Source organism: Felis catus, chromosome D1 (genome assembly GCF_018350175.1).
Source record: "Felis catus isolate Fca126 chromosome D1, F.catus_Fca126_mat1.0, whole genome shotgun sequence".
Taxonomy (NCBI): Eukaryota; Metazoa; Chordata; class Mammalia; order Carnivora; family Felidae; genus Felis; species Felis catus.
The window spans coordinates 80,961,303-80,979,474 of record NC_058377.1 but is presented as its reverse complement, the minus strand read 5'-3'; the positions used below and the strand labels follow the sequence as shown (position 1 = coordinate 80,979,474).

The window sequence follows — 18,172 nt, the reverse complement described above, 5'->3', positions numbered from 1 at the left end:
GCAAAGAACGTGTAAATATTTGTCACTTTTCTTTTAAGTATTTGGTTGAAAGAGTCCTTCAGAACCACTCAGCTCAGCCCTTCAGATAAGCAAAGCAATACAGAATTTGTTAGCACTTTGGTAGTATACAATTCCAGTTCATGTCATTATTTGTTTCTATCCCAAGTATTTATTTTTACTGGTCCTGACCAGCATTTCTTTATTTCTTAAATTACCTTGAAACCACTGTGATGCATGCTAGGAAGTTTATGTAACCCAATCGGAGGTCTTGGAAGACTAAAATCATCTAGGGTGTTGGTCAATTAAGAAATAAAAACACTAGCTATGGTCAGGTATGCCAGGTCTAAGACTACCTCCAACAGTCATCTTTATCAAGAGACTTACAGTTTATACTCCGTCTCATAAATTTTTGTTTTCCCTTGAACCTTCATGGCACTCAACAAATATTGGCTGGTGATATACTGAACTGCACAAAGGTTCTGAGGTTCAATTTTAGTAAAAAAGATAATTTAAAGGTCTTTTATAAGAAGGCTCTGCATATTTATAAGGGCAAATGGGATTTCCTAAATTGCCGTAAACATATTAATGCTCAATCACAGATGCTGGCGTGAAAATGGATTTTAAATGTCATTGGCATAGGAGGAAAAAGGAGAAGAGAGAGTAGTGTCCTCAAGTTCACAGGGTGTACTGGTTTTTAAAAAATGATGCAAATGCCCTAGAATGGTCCGTCTATCCCCTATTGTTTTAAAATATTTACAGAAGCAAATTCCAAACTGTGTTCCTCAGGATACTAATTTCCTCAGATGTTAAAAGTGTGTCCATAAATTTGAAAATAAGCACCTCAAGGACATATATAATGCCCATTAGAGTTTTAAAATCTCTGATATGTTTTTCAGAAAAGATTTGGATTAATACTAATTTAGTATTTCTCTAACATATGCATTTAAAAAGAAGTCCACTCTTATGTTGTTGTTGTTGAACAGTTACTAGCATTTTGGGAAATTCAGTGTACCACGGAACACTATGTGAGTAAAGCTAAATTCATTTACAAAGGCTGTCACCAATATCACAACCAATAACTTGTAGGAGGGTATCACTCACAAAAATGTGTTTTCATTATAATTGTTTTCAAAAGTTCGGGCTGATTAACATTAGCATGAATTACCAAAATAGCATCAAACTTTCATGAAAGGGAGAGTCTAGCATCAAAATAGAATCACTCCCTGGGCCAGTCCATGACCTTTGTTAGGGAAGACTTCAAGAGGATGACAATGTATGCACCTTTCCTTTGCACTCATCAAGCATATGAGTATAAATATAATACCATCAACAACTCTTGCACTACATAGTTTTAAATGGGATTTTTTTTCTCTTTTACTCCCTACACATATTATTTGCCTTATTTTTATGTTTTATGTTGCTCTTACTTATGCCATTTTTCTATAAGAATAAATCTTCCTTTCCTCTTTTTCCTAAAATTGTACAATATAGCTTGTTTGAAGCTCAGAGATAATTCAAGCCAATGAGAAAGCTGATTTGATATTAACTTCACACGAATATCTCTTGTTATTCTATATATAAATAATATATGAGATATATATATACTTATATATAATTGTTTTGCATATGGTCGCTCAAGATACTCATTGTATTTATTTATGTATTTGTTTCACCTTCTTACATGTATTACAATGTCTAAATTTTGCTTGCTATTATAGCTTATGCTGTTTATTTTTTTAAAAACCAGTTGGATTTATGTTTATTTTGGAAATACCAATCTTATTTCTCACAAAACCAAGAGATCAAGTTAGTATGTGTTGACAATCACACTTCAAAGATAGCAAAATCTCTTAGAACTGGAATTCCTTGAAACAAACTAAAAATATATGCAACAAACAGAAAAAACAAAAGTGTAAAAACAATGTCAGTAAAAATCCAGCCAATGATCTAGTTTCTCAATGAGTCCACAAATACTTTTTAAAAAAAGTTACTTTGGGGAGCTTGGGTAGTTCAGTTGGTAGAGCATCTGACTTCAGCTCAGGTCACGATCTCAGGGCTCATGAGTTTGAGCCCCACATCAAGCTCTGTGCTGACAGCTGAGAGACTGGAGCCTACTTCAGATTCTGTGTCTATCTCCCTGTCTCTCTCTGCCCCTCTCCTACTTGCTTTCTCTCTCAAAAATAAATAAAAACATTAAAAAAAAATTTTTTAAAGAGAACTTTGATGAAGATACAGTCTAATCACTGTTTATTCCTTTTCTTAAAAATCTAATATGTGCAGGTAACAGTAAAGAGAGTTCTGGGGAACCTGTATTAGCTAAGCTGCTTTTGATTCCAAATACTAAAAATCCCAATGGCCTTAGTACTCAAAAATTATAAATGTATCTAAAAAGCAGAGGTATTGAGGAGGGCACCTTTTGGGATGAGCACTGGGTGTATGGAAACCAATTTGACAATAAATTTCATATATTGAAAAAAAAATAAAAAGCAGAGGTAGGTGGGTTGGTTCACTAGTTATAGTGAGGCTTAGTGACATCAGGTTTTTGCTATGTTTCTCTGTGGTTCTCTTAGGCTTCCTTCTTTCCAGTCACTGCGGGCAGTCTCCCAGCCTCCCATGGTTTCCTCAGGGGCAGCAGGACAGTGAGTCTCTTCTCTCAACCATCAAAATGAATACATACGTTAAGTCCTCAATTTGCCAAGGTCTCTTGAATTAAAGCACATGGCTGTTACATAACAGCAAATGGATATAAAATGATCCCTACAATATTCTCTATAATGTTCAGAATGCTTATGAAATCAAATGAGGAATGTGGTGATAGGATTCCTCTCTTTCGTTCATCCACTCATTTATTCACACAAGAAAGAAATATTTATTAACAGTGCCTGACACTGTTGTAGACACTGAGGATACAGCAGTAAACAAAACAGATATATATTTATAAAGCTCACATCCTGCTGGAAAGGCAGGCATTAAATAGGTGTATAATGCAATTTCAAACAGGAACAAGAGCTGTAAAGATAAATCAAGCAGAGACGAGACAGAGACTCAGACTCAGGTGTGCTTTTTTCCCCACAGAATAATCACACACAGGCTTTCTGTAGAGACCTACATGAAAAAGAAGTCCAAATCAAGGAGAAAGCATTCCAGAAGAGAAAAACAAAACAAAACACAACAAAACACCAAACTGGTCTGAGGCAAAAGTGAACTTTGCCTGATTTGAATTTCAGCAGACCAGTACAGCTGTCACACAATACAGGATAGGAAGAGGAGTGAGGAATGAGGCCAGGGAGAGAGCCAAGCGTCAAAACAAAGTTTGGCAGAACAATTTTGGAGGATCCTTAGCAGGATACAATATGATTTAGATTTATATTTTAAAAATCTTGCCCTTGCTGCTTTTGGGAAACTGTAGAGGCGCTAGGATGGAAGTTGAAAATGCCATTTCAGGAGGCATTTGCAGTGTTACAGGCGTAGATAGTGGCTTAGACTAGTGCACCGTTGGTGAAAACAACGAGCACTGGTAGGAATCAGAATACACTCTTGAAGTCACTGTAAAGCCAACAGATTCTGAGAAATGTCATAAGGTAAGCAGACTTCAATGGAGATATTGACCTGAACAAAACTATGCTATTTCATCTACCTTTTAGCAGACTAGAGAGCAGACATATTGTAGAGTCTCTTCTTTCTATTGCAATATTTAACTTTAAAGTTCCATCTTGGGAAGTATTCGATATTTAATTCAATTAATTTCCAAACTGTGTCCCTACAGTAGAAACATTAATACTATACAATACTGACGAAGTTTTGGAGTGATGGTGGGGTGGTATGGAGCTGATGGCCAAGAAAAGAATTCTTGAAGACATCTTTGGTGCAAAAATGGTGATTGAATTAAAGCATGGGGACAGAACCCACAGGTAGGAAGAGCTGCATGGGGTTCTAACAGGTAACTCATTATATACCTCAGGTTGAGAGGGGGTCAGGGATAGAGTAAGTCTCCAAGGAATTTTGGAAGCAAAGTTTCCAGGACCTTGAGAGCTAGCTATTGCCAGGGAAACACCATTTATTACCCTTTAATCAAACCTCAGTCATGAGACCCCCTCAGATCATATCAGGGGGCCATAAGCTTGGAATATGATTGCACCATGTATCTTGGGGCAGTTGAGATAACGGAAGTAGACTTACAGTATCCTCGAGGTTGGGATAATGTTAAAGCTTTCTCTTTTGTCCCTAGCAAAGTGTCATCATGGAGGCAACTAAGCTCCTAGAGGGAAGTCAGTCTGCTGGTTTCAAGGACTTGCCAATGGATTGTAGGCAGTAAGGGAATTTAATTTTTCATTTGCCTTAGTTCCCCATATTACCATGGCAAGCACTTAAACCCCTTTCCTTTGTTCTTGGGTAGCCAGGAGTGTCCAAGGAATATCACACATGTTCCACCTGGGGGGGGGGGTGCCAGCTTGTATTTTGCCCTCAGCTTGCCCCACGCTCCCTCATCAAAGTACTGACACAAATCCAAAGGTTTGCCCCACTTAGTAACTTTATAACTTTGGATAAATTTCATAACTTCTATGATTCAATTCCCTCATTTACAGAGTCAAGACATAATATATACTCAATAGATTGTCTCAAGTAGTGAGAATGTGAATCACTAAGCACACTCCCTATCTCACATCAGCAACAATGCAATAGGTATTCATTTATTTTATCCTATTTTTAAAATAATTATCCTTAGCCTTTGGATGTCATGAGAAATTTTTCTACATGGGCACAACAGGAATCAAGACTTTGATGTCCCATTGTTTTTAAGGAAGAAGGTGGTTTTAATGACATGCTCAGTGGTCCAACAATTTTCAAGCAACTGCCAGAAACTCTTGGAATAAGACGTGACTATGCCATGGAAATGAAGAAAAAAAATCTTCATGTGCTGGGAATTTGTCCATTCTAGGCATAGATAATTTTCCTTTGGCAGAAGGCCTAAATGTTTACTGGCTTTTGCTTTCTATTCTTTGAAAAAGAGAAAAATAATTTTTTTCCCAGGAAAATTCTAAGTTCCCAGAGCTATCTATCAAGATTCTGAGTAGACAAACTTTATTATAATTTAACTGGGCATTCTATGACCTTCAACTGCCACTAAATAAAATCGCTAATCTCCATGACTCTTTTTCAAGGCTGTACATTTTATTCAAATTTACGTATGATAATATTACACATGTTCATTTGAAAATAAAATTGGCTGTTTTAAAAAAAATTATGATGGCAAACTAAACCAAGTTAAACTCCTGTGCTGTGCCTTGATGCCTACTAGTTATGGTTCCTTGATTCTAAGAACTGTACTCTACTTGAAATGGCAAAAACAAGCCAAAGAGACTCTCAGAAGTATTACTGGGCAAGGTAGAAATGTAAGAATAAGTTTTGAGAGAGTACCAAAAGTGGAAGTTCACGTGAACATGGGCATGATCTGTTTCCATCTAATAACATCAGTGCTAACATGTTCAATCAAGTACCTACTCCACTGATCCCTTTTTGATCAAAGCCAACACCTCCCTCTTTGTACTAGGAGAAGGGAGATGATTAAAGCTCTAGAAACTCTTATCAATTAATTACAGGAAAGTTTTAGTCTAGAATCGAGGAGGGTCGAGGGAAAATAACTTTTCCTCTCCCACATAGGCAAATTTTGTTAGAGTGATATGTGAAACCTTGGGGATGTGGCTTCAGTCTTTCTTTCCACTGTTTTCTTCCATTCATTTATGGAGGCCTACACTTGTAGCTGCAGCTCCAATCACCAAATTTCTTCTTTCAACGTTTTTTTTTTTTTTTTTTTTTTTTTTTTTGGGACAGAGAGAGACAGAGCATGAATGGGGGAGGGGCAGAGAGAGAGGGAGACACAGAATTGGAAGCAGGCTCCAGGCTCCGAGCCATCAGCCCAGAGCCTGATGCGGGGCTCGAACTCACGGACCGTGAGATCGTGACCTGGCTGAAGTCAGACGCTTAACCGACTGCGCCACCCAGGCGCCCCTCCAATCACCAAATTTCTGATGTCAACAAGTGCAAGTAGATTCCCTCTTCTCTGAGTCCACTACCATTTGCAGTTTCCTTTGAACACCCATCTCACTTCATCTTTTATCACTGAGGAGTGGGATACTTTGAAACTGGTAGCTACTATTTCTGACATTTTAAAGTTCTTTTGTTGTTTTCCTACTCTCTCTACCAGGTGGAGTCTAGCCCTTTGCTAGAGGAGGGTACTGGCACCAGAGGGATTGCTCCTTTGTGTATGTAATGACTAAAGGAAATACTTTAAATGGGTCTTTTTACATGAAAAAAAGTAAACTACATCCTGTTTTGGAATGAGAGACTTGTGACCCCAAGTTGCCTGGCATGATAATAAGAGGAATTTTGTATATTGTTAGCTGAATTGTGAGGCTAGAGATGGTGAAGATGCAGGTGATGGCCATGATGATGATTATGAGATCAGATATCTCTAGAATATTAGGGCCTACATTAGGAGTCTAGACATGCTCAGGGATAGTCTTTTTTTTTTTTTTTTTTAATGTTTATTTTTGAGAGAGACAGAGTGGGAGCCGGGAATAGCATAGAGAAATGGAGACATGATATGCCCCGACTGGAGAGACCCCTGAAAACAAACCACCAGAGTCCAGAGTCAAAGCCAAGCGGCAAGGGTCGTTTATTGCAGGTTCGAACCCAGACCTCCGCGCACTCATTGCCGGTGACGCTAAGAGGCCCCGAGCAAGGATCTTACAGCTTCTTTTATAGACAGGCACAAACAAGTTAGGGATTTTCGAGGTTACAGAGCTGTTATTGGTTGACATTTAAATTTGAACACTCAGCAGAACTTGATTGGTTCCCGCCTTTAGGTCAAACCACTCAGCAGAACCTGATTGGTTCCCGCCTTTAGGTCAGACCACTCAGCAGAACCTGATTGGTTCCCGCCTTTAGGTCAGACCACTCAGCAGAACCTGATTGGTTCCCGCCTTTAGGTCAGACCACAACTGGGCACGCCCTGGCTGGTTCCGGGAATGGCGGGGGGGGGGGGGGGGGGGGGGGGGTTCTTTTCTTTGCAGTTGTGGGTACACCTGGTAATTTTTCTCTTAGTCTCTCAGACACAGAATCCCAAGCAGTCTCCTGGCTCAGAGCTGTCAGGACAGAGCCTGATAAGGGGAACAAACTCATCAACTGCAACATCATGACCTAAGTGGAAGTCAGACACTTAACCACTTAACTCACTGAGCTACCCAGGCAACCCTGCTCAGGGATAATCATACTGAAAGAAGAAAACAATTCTTCTGAAGTTCATCAGAAGGTGGTGGGGACAAGATAGAAGACCAGATGAGATCTCTATCTTCAGAGGAAGGGGACCTGGATGCTAGTAGCAGTTATTCAGATACTCAATCTTAACACTTCTTTTTTCTGCATTTTAATATATTAATCTATGCATTTAACAGGTAATTTTTAGGGACCTACTATGTGCCATAAACTCTAGGTGCTGGGGTTATGGTCACAGGCAGATATAGTGGAAAGCTAGTGGAATTAAAGATCCAAGATCCCTCAATTACATAATATCCCTTCAAAAGGACATTAATTCATATCATTATGTTTCTAAGAAATTTAGCAAAATAAGAAAGTTTAACCACAATCACTTAAAAAATGTTTTTGTTTTTTTTTTTAATTTCTACCTCTACTTCATCCTATTTCCCAACCTGTCAGTTGCTTTAGAGTGACTATTGGCATTGTGGTAATCTGAGTTAAGAAAAGTTGAAATCAGAAGGCACATTTAGTTTGGGATTGATGGAATGTATTTTCCAGTTTAAAATAATTTCCATGTAGATAAAGTTATAGTCAATATTACTAGCAATCTGGGAGAAGAAATGATGTCCAGGAATACTCTCGAAACATCAACACTAGCTGATGAGTCTAAGCCATCATCAAGCAGGTCAGGAGAAGGACTGAAGGGCTGGGATAAAAGTGAGACCTCAGGAGATGTTGGTTGACAAGGATTCTGCAGGAGAGTGAAAGTAGGCGTGAGGCAGATGATTGTCCTGAGAAAAGTGTCCATGATCTGGAGTGGTCGCGACTAAGAGTCTCTCTACGAGTAGGAAACCCACCATTGGCTGGGCAATAATTTGTTACAGCTGACAGGTAATTTCAAATACTACAAGTTAAGGTAATGTCATATTATGACATAAGAGCCATTTTTTGGGCAACCATGTACTTTTCCTTTGATGCCAGTTTCTGGCAGGTTGTACTTACATGGCATATATCTAGGGAATATGATAGATTTTACAGATGTATTCTTCAGCCCACACAGGCCCCTGTTCTGTATAGAAATTGTGTGAGTTATGCATTTTTACCCAGAGCCACATATACACAATCATGGGGCTTAGTTGGTTTGTATTCCATATCTGGCCTTGGGATCAAAACGGACCTTTCTGTTCCTGATGCCAAGAGGGATTAATGTGCCTCATCCTTTGAGCCAGACCAGGCTGGCCCCCTGGAATGGGTCAGGGAGGGAAGAGGAATATGCAGATATCCATGCTCCTAAGATTGTGAGATACGATAAGAGAAACAGGAAAAAAAAAAACCAAAAAACAGCTCGCTTGGGACTGCACTTAGGCAAACTTAATGACTAACCTTAAGTCACACATAGGTAATATATATATTGCCTTGGCAGGAATAGCTAGTTGGAAGTCTCACCTGAGGGGAGGACATTCTACCCAGGACCCTCATTCGGGACTCCAACCAGTCTGTTCACCTTGGGGCTTCCCCAGGCAGATGGATGGATGTGTGAGTACCTGATTTAATATATTAAGCCTTCTTTCTTCTTCCCTGTATTTCTTTTCCTCTTCATGTTTACTTTAATTGTTTAATTCCTTATATCCCCTTTCCCTTATAATTAATAAAGTCTTCCTCCATGAAACCGAAAGTGCGGCTATCATGAATTCGTATTATTTAGAACAGCCCCTTAGTATGATGAATATTGCTAACTTTAATGAGTGCTCTATTTTTTATTTAACATTTAAGTTAACATGTTTCCTCAGACACTTTCACATTTTATAGCCATAGGCTTGATTATGAATATCCAAAAGCACTCTTGACTAAACAGAGACATCATTCATGTGATTCTCTTTTTCTTCTAGTTTATACTCAGTACTGAACCTAAGCATGCACCAGAAGTACATTTCTGTTTTCAATTCCTATTCCTGAAAAGTAAATTAAAATGGCAAAGAAATGAGCTACTTATAAACTGTTACAGGACTTGACCTAGGTATATGTGCAATGGGATTAGAAAACAACCTTCTCAAATCTCTGAAAAGATTTTTAGGAAATATTGTAGTATCAGAAACAAAGACTGCTTATTCCAGGGCCTTACTTCCTTGTGCTAAAAGAAGTATTTCTTCTTACTACAGAGTGCCAATCTGCCAAATATCTGTTGTCTAATTCCACCTTCCCCTTTTCTTTCTTCCTTTCTTTCTTTCTTTTCTTTTTTTCTTTCTTTCTTTTTTCTTTCTTTCTTTCTTTCTTTCTTTCTTTCTTTCTTTCTTTCTTTTTCTTTCTTTCTTCTTTCTTTTTTTTATGTTTTTAAATTTATTTTTGAGAGAGAGAGAGAGAGAAAAGAGACTGAGTATGAGCAGAGGAGGGGCAGAGAGAGAGGGAGACACAGAATCCAAAGCAGTCTCCAGGCTCTAAGCTGTCAGCATAGAGACTGATATGGGGCTCGAACTTATGAACCATGAGATCATGACCTGAACTGAAGTAGGAAGTTCAGTCGATTGAGCCACCCAGGTGCCTCCCTTTCCCCTTTTCAGATATAGCAAATTCAGTGCTTATGGGGCTAGGAGGAGGACACTTAACCTTTAAGGACTTTCTCCCCCTTACCCAACACTTCAATTTGCTTTCTAAAACTTTATAAGTAGCAATAAAATTTAATTGATTTCTTTTCCTTTTTTGGTTTTCTGTGTTTTCTTGTTGAAAAACTTTTAAATCCAACCTTAAACATTTATAGCTAAACTCTCATCCCCCATAACATTTTTTCACATACACTTTAGAAAACTTACTACTCATGAAGATCTTGTTTTGAAAAAAACAAAACAAATTTCACTTAATATCCAGCACATTCCTCAGGGACAATCGTAGGCCTACCAACAACTATTAATCTCCAGAGATTCCATGCACCTGCCTATAGATATTCTCAAACTCCATAATGCAGGATATCAATCTCCTTTAATATTGTAAAACCCTCATAGTTTCAATAGATTCCTATTCTCCTAATTTCCTAATTTCAGGGATGAAAGTCATGTAAACACAAACCATGGAGGACCTTAGATTTAAATATAATGCAGCTTCTAGATGTTAACTGGGGCAAATGGGATCATTTGTGAATTTTAACATTAAGTTTGTCAAGTTAGCATCCTTATTGGGAGACATGTCAGGCCAAATCACAAAAGTTAGTAAATATATTATCAGGAGCAAAACACTAACACAAAATTTAAGGAAACGTGCTCTGATAGAGATTCCTTTTATAGATGTTCTTCCCCAGATCACTAGGACCAAAATGGCATTTCCATGATACTCTGAAATATAATGCTGGAAATTCTTCTGGAGGGTGAGAGCGACTTTTCTCTGATCCTCTGACTCTCCTTTCTGTATGTTATTTCTTTCACAGTTGTGTTAGGTTCAATTCTTATAGCCCATCCCTTATCTGATATGTTCTCAGTTAACCTGCTTTTCTGTTTGAGAGGCCACTGATAGATAGACCTGTTCACAGGTTCCCTCCGGGTGAAATCACTGACCTATCTTGTTACCACAACTGACTGAACCAGGAAAGGACAAATGATCAAAGAAGTAGCCCATCCATAGGCAGGCCTGTTGAGAAAAGACTGTCTACATTTTAGTACTGGCATACAGAGATCTTGTCAGTTAGCTGGTGGATTTAAAACAAATGACTTTACAAGAAATGCGCCAAGGCTGGTCATGGTGAAACCTGTTCGAGTTGAGGGATCAGATGAAAGCTATGTACAGAGAGAAGAAAATAAAAAGAGGGGCAGAAAGTAACATCTGACCCTAAGAGATGGAGACCAGGTTCCTGATAACTTTTCAGTTCTCAAGAAGTCTAACCTTTTGTTACTTTTTGTATTTGGGTCCTAGGAAACTTCTCTATGCTTTTGAAATAAACACCTTCCTCTCTTATGCAAATATGATTTTTTTCCCTTCAAACAAATAAAATGGAGTTAAAGATAACTGAACATTTAAATTATGTAGACAGAGACTAAAGCAAAGATGTGAAAATTGAGTACCTTCAGGGAAGACACCATTTTATACTTAATTATATCTAGTTTAGAGTCCAAAGACCAGAAAGTAATTATATTTATGTTAATAATTACTAAGAAACAATGACACCTTTAAAGTCTACATTGACAATATTCTGTTTGCTAAGATGGTGATTTTGTTCCAAAAAAATAATTTCTTAACAGACTGATAGGGTAGTTAACTATGTATCAGGCTCTGTGCTGTGCACTTTATTTTATTTTTTTAAGTTTATTTATTTTGAGAGACAGAGAGAGAGAGGAAGAAAGAGAGAGCACACAAGTGGGGGACAGGTGGAGAGAGAAGGAAAGAGAGAGAATCCCAAGCAGGTTCTGTACTGTCAGTGCGGAGCCCGAAACTGGACTTAAACTCACGAACCGTGAGATCATGACCTGAGCTGAAACCAAGAGTTGGACGCTTAACAGACTGAGCCACCCAGACGCCCCTGTGCTGAGCACTTTAAAGAAATAAAAAGACTCTCATCCTTTAGAACCTCTCAGTGCTGTTGGGAGAGAAACACCCAAGTGATAATTATGGAATAATGCTGTAACATTAGTGATAGAAACATACCTAGAGTAATACAAGGAGGATATGGCACTCCATCTTTTAAAAAACACAGGCTATATTTTGCTCCAATTAGGAGTGGAAGGATTTCAGGAACACTTGCTTTAATAAGTCTAAGTCAGGAAAAGAACACATTCTTCTTCAATAATGTACATCATGTTTATAACCGACAGCAGCTTATATTCCCACAATCATTATAAGTCTCTTGCACATATCCTTAACTGTCTTTTCTTTCTCTTCTTTTCTCACACTCCCCTGGAAAAGCCACAATTCAAATTAAGGCAAACATTCTTCCTACTCTAGCCTACACCTTTGCAGGCGAATATAACAGAACAAAAAATTCTGTCCTCACCTTAAATTTGTGACTTCCACCCTCAAATGGGCCCTTAATGTTGTCCAGTGTCACACTACAAATCCCTAGCCTATTCTCTTTCATGTTTTCTGAGATAGATATTTCAAATTTCTCTTTTCTTTTCAAACTTCCAAAATCCCTTACCCATCCTTTCTTGGCTTATGAGCTTGGCTCCTACTTAGTGGAAAAACCAAAACAACTAGAAGCTAGAAGGGAAATATTTGAAAACCATTCGTCTAATGGATCAGAGATTTTTAAAAGCATACTTTATCCTCTTGAGTTTTTTTTTAAAATCTTATATGAAAACGTTCTAAAATGCATAAAAAGTAACAAAATAGTAAAAAACAATAACCTATTTTTCATGAACTATTTACAACAAGTTGAGAACATGATGCCCCATCATCCCCATATACCTTAGTACTTTAGACTTTTTACATAATGACATAATGACATAACACTAGAATTAGGAAATTAATAGTGAGTCATCACCAATCTAATCCTCAGACCCAAATTAATGTGAACATTGGCCCCAACGTGTCCTTTAGATCACAGAAATATATTTTCAAAACACACAATGCACTTACTTGTCATGTTTCTTCAGTTATCTTCAAAATGGAACAGTTCCATAGTCTTCCCTTAACTTTCATGATCTTGAAACTTTGGAAGGTTAGAGACCAACTGCTTCATAGAATGTTCCTCAGCTGATTTTATCTAATGTTTCCTCAGGTCATGCTTCTTTGGCTGGTTATTGCAGACGTGATACTATGTCACTCTCATTGTAGCCTATAATGGGCACAAGAATTTAATTTGTTTGATTAATAATGATGTTTGATATCTTTATAAGGGTGATAACTACCAGGCATCTAGTCTCAAAAATACTATTATTTTGCCCTTTGTTAAATTTGTAATTTAACACAAAATTTGTATTTTGTGTGGAGTTGTTTTGAAGTGACATCAATACTCTGTCGCTTGCCAAACTTTATTTTTTTTTTATTTTTATTTTTTTATTTTTTTTATATGAAATTTATTGACAAATTGGTTTCCATACAACACCCAGTGCTCATCCCAAAAGGTGCCCTCCTCAATACCCATCACCCACCCTCTCCTCCCTCCCACCCTCCATCAACCCTCAGTTTGTTCTCAGTTTTTAAGAGTCTCTTATGCTTTGGCTCTCTCCCACTCTAACCTGTTTTTTTTTTTTTTCCTTCCCCTCCCCCATGGGTTCCTGTTAAGTTTCTCAGGATCCACATAAGAGTGAAACCATATGGTATCTGTCTTTCTCTGTATGGCTTATTTCACTTAGCATCACACTCTCCAGTTCCATCCACGTTGCTACAAAAGGCCCTATTTCATTTTTTCTCATTGCCACGTAATATTCCATTGTGTATATAAACCACAATTTCTTTATCCATTCATCAGTTGATGGACATTTAGGCTCTTTCCATAATTTGGCTATTGTTGAGAGTGCTGCTATGAACATTGGGGTACAAGTGGCCCTATGCATCAGTACTCCTGTATCCCTTGGATAAATTCCTAGCAGTGCTATTGCTGGGTCATAGGGTAGGTCTATTTTTAATTTTCTGAGGAACCTCCACACTGCTTTCCAGAGCGGCTGCACCAATTTGCATTCCCACCAACAGTGCAAGAGGGTTCCCATTTCTCCACATCCTCTCCAGCATCTAGAGTCTCCTGATTTGTTCATTTTGGCCACTCTGACTGGCGTGAGGTGATACCTGAGTGTGGTTTTGATTTGTATTTCCCTGATAAGGAGCGACGCTGAACATCTTTTCATGTGCCTGTTGGCCATCCGGATGTCTTCTTTAGAGAAGTGTCTATTCATGTTTTCTGCCCATTTCTTCACTGGGTTATTTGTTTTTCGGGTGTGGAGTTTGGTGAGCTCTTTATAGATTTTGGAGACTAGCCCTTTGTCCGATATGTCATTTGCGAATATCTTTTCCCATTCCGTTGTTTGCCTTTTAGTTTTGTTGGTTGTTTCCTTTGCTGTGCAGAAGCTTTTTATCTTCATAAGGTCCCAGTAATTCACTTTTGCTTTTAATTCCCTTGCCTTTGGGGATGTGTCGAGTAAGAGATTGCTACGGCTGAGGTCAGAGAGGTCTTTTCCTGCTTTCTCCTCTAGGGTTTTGATGGTTTCCTGTCTCACATTTAGGTCCTTTATCCATTTTGAGTTTAGTTTTGTGAATGGTGTGAGAAAGTGGTCTAGTTTCAACCTTCTGCATGTTGCTGTCCAGTTCTCCCAGCACCATTTGTTAAAGAGGCTGTCTTTTTTCCATTGGATGTTCTTTCCTGCTTTGTCAAAGATGAGTTGGCCATACGTTTGTGGGTCTAGTTCTGGGGTTTCTATTCTATTCCATTGGTCTATGTGTCTGTTTTTGTGCCAATACCATGCTGTCTTGATGATGACAGCTTTGTAGTAGAGGCTAAAGTCTGGGATTGTGATGCCTCCTGCTTTGGTCTTCTTCTTCAAAATTCCTTTGGCTATTCGGGGCCTTTTGTGGTTCCATATGAATTTTAGGATTGCTTGTTCTAGTTTCGAGAAGAATGCTGGTGCCATTTTGATTGGGATTGCATTGAATGTGTAGATAGCTTTGGGTAGTATTGACATTTTGACAATATTTATTTTTCCAATCCATGAGCAGGGAATGTCTTTCCATTCCTTTAAATCTTCTTCAATTTCCTTCATAAGCTTTCTATAGTTTTCAGCATACAGATCCTTTACATCTTTGGTTAGATTTATTCCTAGGTATTTTATGCTTCTTGGTGCAATTGTGAATGGGATCAGTTTCTTTATTTGTCTTTCTGTTGCTTCATTGTTAGTGTATAAGAATGCAACTGATTTCTGTACATTGATTTTGTATCCTGCAACTTTGCTGAATTCCTGTATCAGTTCTAGTAGACTTTTGGTGGAGTCTATCGGATTTTCCATGTATAATATCATGTCATCTGCAAAAAGCGAAAGCTTGACTTCATCTTTGCCAATTTTGATGCCTTTGATTTCCTTTTGTTGTCTGATTGCTGATGCTAGAACTTCCAGCACTATGTTAAACAGCAGCGGTGAGAGTGGGCATCCTTGTCGTGTTCCTGATCTCAGGGAAAAAGCTCTCAGTTTTTCCCCGTTGAGGATGATGTTAGCTGTGGGCTTTTCATAAATGGCTTTTATGATCTTTAAGTATGTTCCTTCTATCCCGGCTTTCTCAAGGGTTTTTATTAAGAAGGGGTGCTGGATTTTGTCAAAGGCCTTTTCTGCATCGATTGACAGGATCATATGGTTCTTCTCTTTTTTTTTTTGTTAATGTGATGTATCACGTTGATTGATTTGCGAATGTTGAACCAGCCCTGCATCCCAGGAATGAATCCCACTTGATCATGGTGAAGAATTCTTTTTATATGCCGTTGAATTCGATTTGCTAGTATCTTATTGAGAATTTTTGCATCCATATTCATCAGGGATATTGGCCTGTAGTTCTCTTTTTTTACTGGGTCTCTGTCTGGTTTAGGAATCAAAGTAATACTGGCTTCATAGAATGAGTCTGGAAGTTTTCCTTCCCTTTCTATTTCTTGGAATAGCTTGAGAAGGATAGGTATTATCTCTGCTTTAAACGTCTGGTAGAACTCCCCTGGGAAGCCATCTGGTCCTGGACTCTTATTTGTTGGGAGATTTTGGATAACCGATTCAATTTCTTCGCTGGTTATGGGTCTGTTCAAGCTTTCTATTTCCTCCTGATTGAGTTTTGGAAGAGTGTGGGTGTTCAGGAATTTGTCCATTTCTTCCAGGTTGTCCAATTTGTTGGCATATAATTTTTCATAGTATTCCCTGATAATTGTTTGTATCTCTGAGGGATTGGTTGTAATAATTCCATTTTCATTCATGATTTTATCTATTTGGGTCATCTCCCTTTTCTTTTTGAGAAGCCTGGCTAGAGGTTTGTCAATTTTGTTTATTTTTTCAAAAAACCAACTCTTGGTTTCGTTGATCTGCTCTACAGTTTTTTTAGATTCTATATTGTTTATTTCTGCTCTGATCTTTATTATTTCTCTTCTTCTGCTGGGTTTAGGCTGCCTTTGCTGTTCTGCTTCTAGTTCCTTTAGGTGTGCTGTTAGATTTTGTATTTGGGATTTTTCTTGTTTCTTGAGATAGGCCTGGATTGCAATGTATTTTCCTCTCAGGACTGCCTTCGCTGCGTCCCAAAGCGTTTGGATTGTTGTATTTTCATTTTCGTTTGTTTCCATGTATTTTTTAATTTCTTCTCTAATTGCCTGGTTGACCCACTCATTCGTTAGTAGGGTGTTCTTTAACCTCCATGCCTTTGGAGGTTTTCCAGACTTTTTTCTGTGGTTGATTTCAAGCTTCATAGCATTGTGGTCTGAAAGTATGCATGGTATAATTTCAATTCTTGTAAACTTATGAAGGGATGTTTTGTGACCCAGTATATGATCTATCTTGGAGAATGTTCCATGTGCACTTGAGAAGAAAGTATATTCTGTTGCTTTGGGATGTAGAGTTCTAAATATAACTGTCAAGTCCATCTGATCCAATGTCTCATTCAGGGCCCTTGTTTCTTTATTGACCGTGTGTCTAGATGATCTGTCCATTTCTGTAAGTGGGGTGTTAAAGTCCCCTGCAATTACCACATTCTTATCAATAAGGTTGCTTATGTTTATGAGTAAGTGTTTTATATATTTGGGGGCTCCGGTATTCGGTGCATAGACATCTATAATTGTTAGCTCTTCCTGATGGATAGACCCTGTAACTATTACATAATGTCCTTCTTCATCTCTTGTTACAGCCTTTAATTTAAAGTCTAGTTTGTCTGATATAAGTATGGCTACTCCAGCTTTCTTTTGGCTTCCAGTCGCATGATAAATAGTTCTCCATCCCTTCACTCTCAATCTAAAGGTGTCCTCAGGTCTAAAATGAGTCTCTTGTAGACAGCAAATAGATGGGTCTTGTTTTTTTATCCATTCTGATACCCTATGTCTTTTGGTTGGCGCATTTAATCCATTTACATTCAGTGTTATTATAGAGAGATACGGGTTTAGAGTCATTGTGATGTCTGTATGTTTTATGCTTGTAGTGATATCTCTGGGACTTTGTCTCATAGGGTCCCCCTTAGGATCTCTTGTAGGGCTGGTTTAGTGGTGACAAATTCCTTCAGTTTTTGTTTGTTTGGGAAGACCTTTATCTCTCCTTCTATTCTAAATGACAGACTTGCTGGATAAAGGATTCTCGGCTGCATATTTTTTCTGTCTAGCACCCTGAAAATCTCGTGCCAATTCTTTCTGGCCTGCCAAGTTTCAAAAGAGAGATCAGTCACGAGTCTTATAGGTCTCCCTTTATATGTGAGGGCACGTTTACCCCTTGCTGCTTTCAGAAGTTTCTCTTTATCCTTGTATTTTGCCAGTTTCACTATGATATGTCGTGCAGAAGATCGATTCAAGTTACGTCTGAAGGGAGTTCTCTGTGCCTCTTGGATTTCAATGCCTTTTTCCTTCCCCAGTTCAGGGAAGTTCTCAGCTATGATTTCTTCAAGTACCCCTTCAGCACCTTTCCCTCTCTCTTCCTCCTCTGGGATACCAATTATGCGTAGATTATTTCTTTTTAGTGTATCACTTAGTTCTCTAATTTTCCCCTCATACTCCTGGATTTTTTTATCTCTCTTTTTCTCAGCTTCCTCTTTTTCCATAACTTTATCTTCTAGTTCACCTATTCTCTCCTCTGCCTCTTCAAGCCGAGCTGTGGTGGTTTCCATTTTGTTATGCATTTCGTTTAAAGAGTTTTTCAGCTCCTCGTGACTGTTCCTTAGTCCCTTGATCTCTGTAGCAAGAGATTCTCTGCTGTCCTGTATACTGTTTTCAAGCCCAGCGATTAATTTTATGACTATTATTCTAAATTCACTTTCTGTTATATTATTTAAATCCTTTTTG

The 18,172-nt window shown here is 38.3% G+C and overlaps 1 long non-coding RNA gene across 1 annotated transcript in view; it reads right to left on the bottom strand.

Annotated features, from left to right (window-relative positions):
• LOC123380549 overlaps nt 1–18,172 on the bottom strand; it is a 46,405-nt gene that overhangs the window by 10,664 nt on the left and 17,569 nt on the right. Inside the window, exon 2 of the long non-coding RNA XR_006586456.1 lies at nt 12,814–13,012. This is a non-coding gene — a long non-coding RNA (uncharacterized LOC123380549). The remainder of the gene's footprint in view (nt 1–12,813; nt 13,013–18,172) is intronic.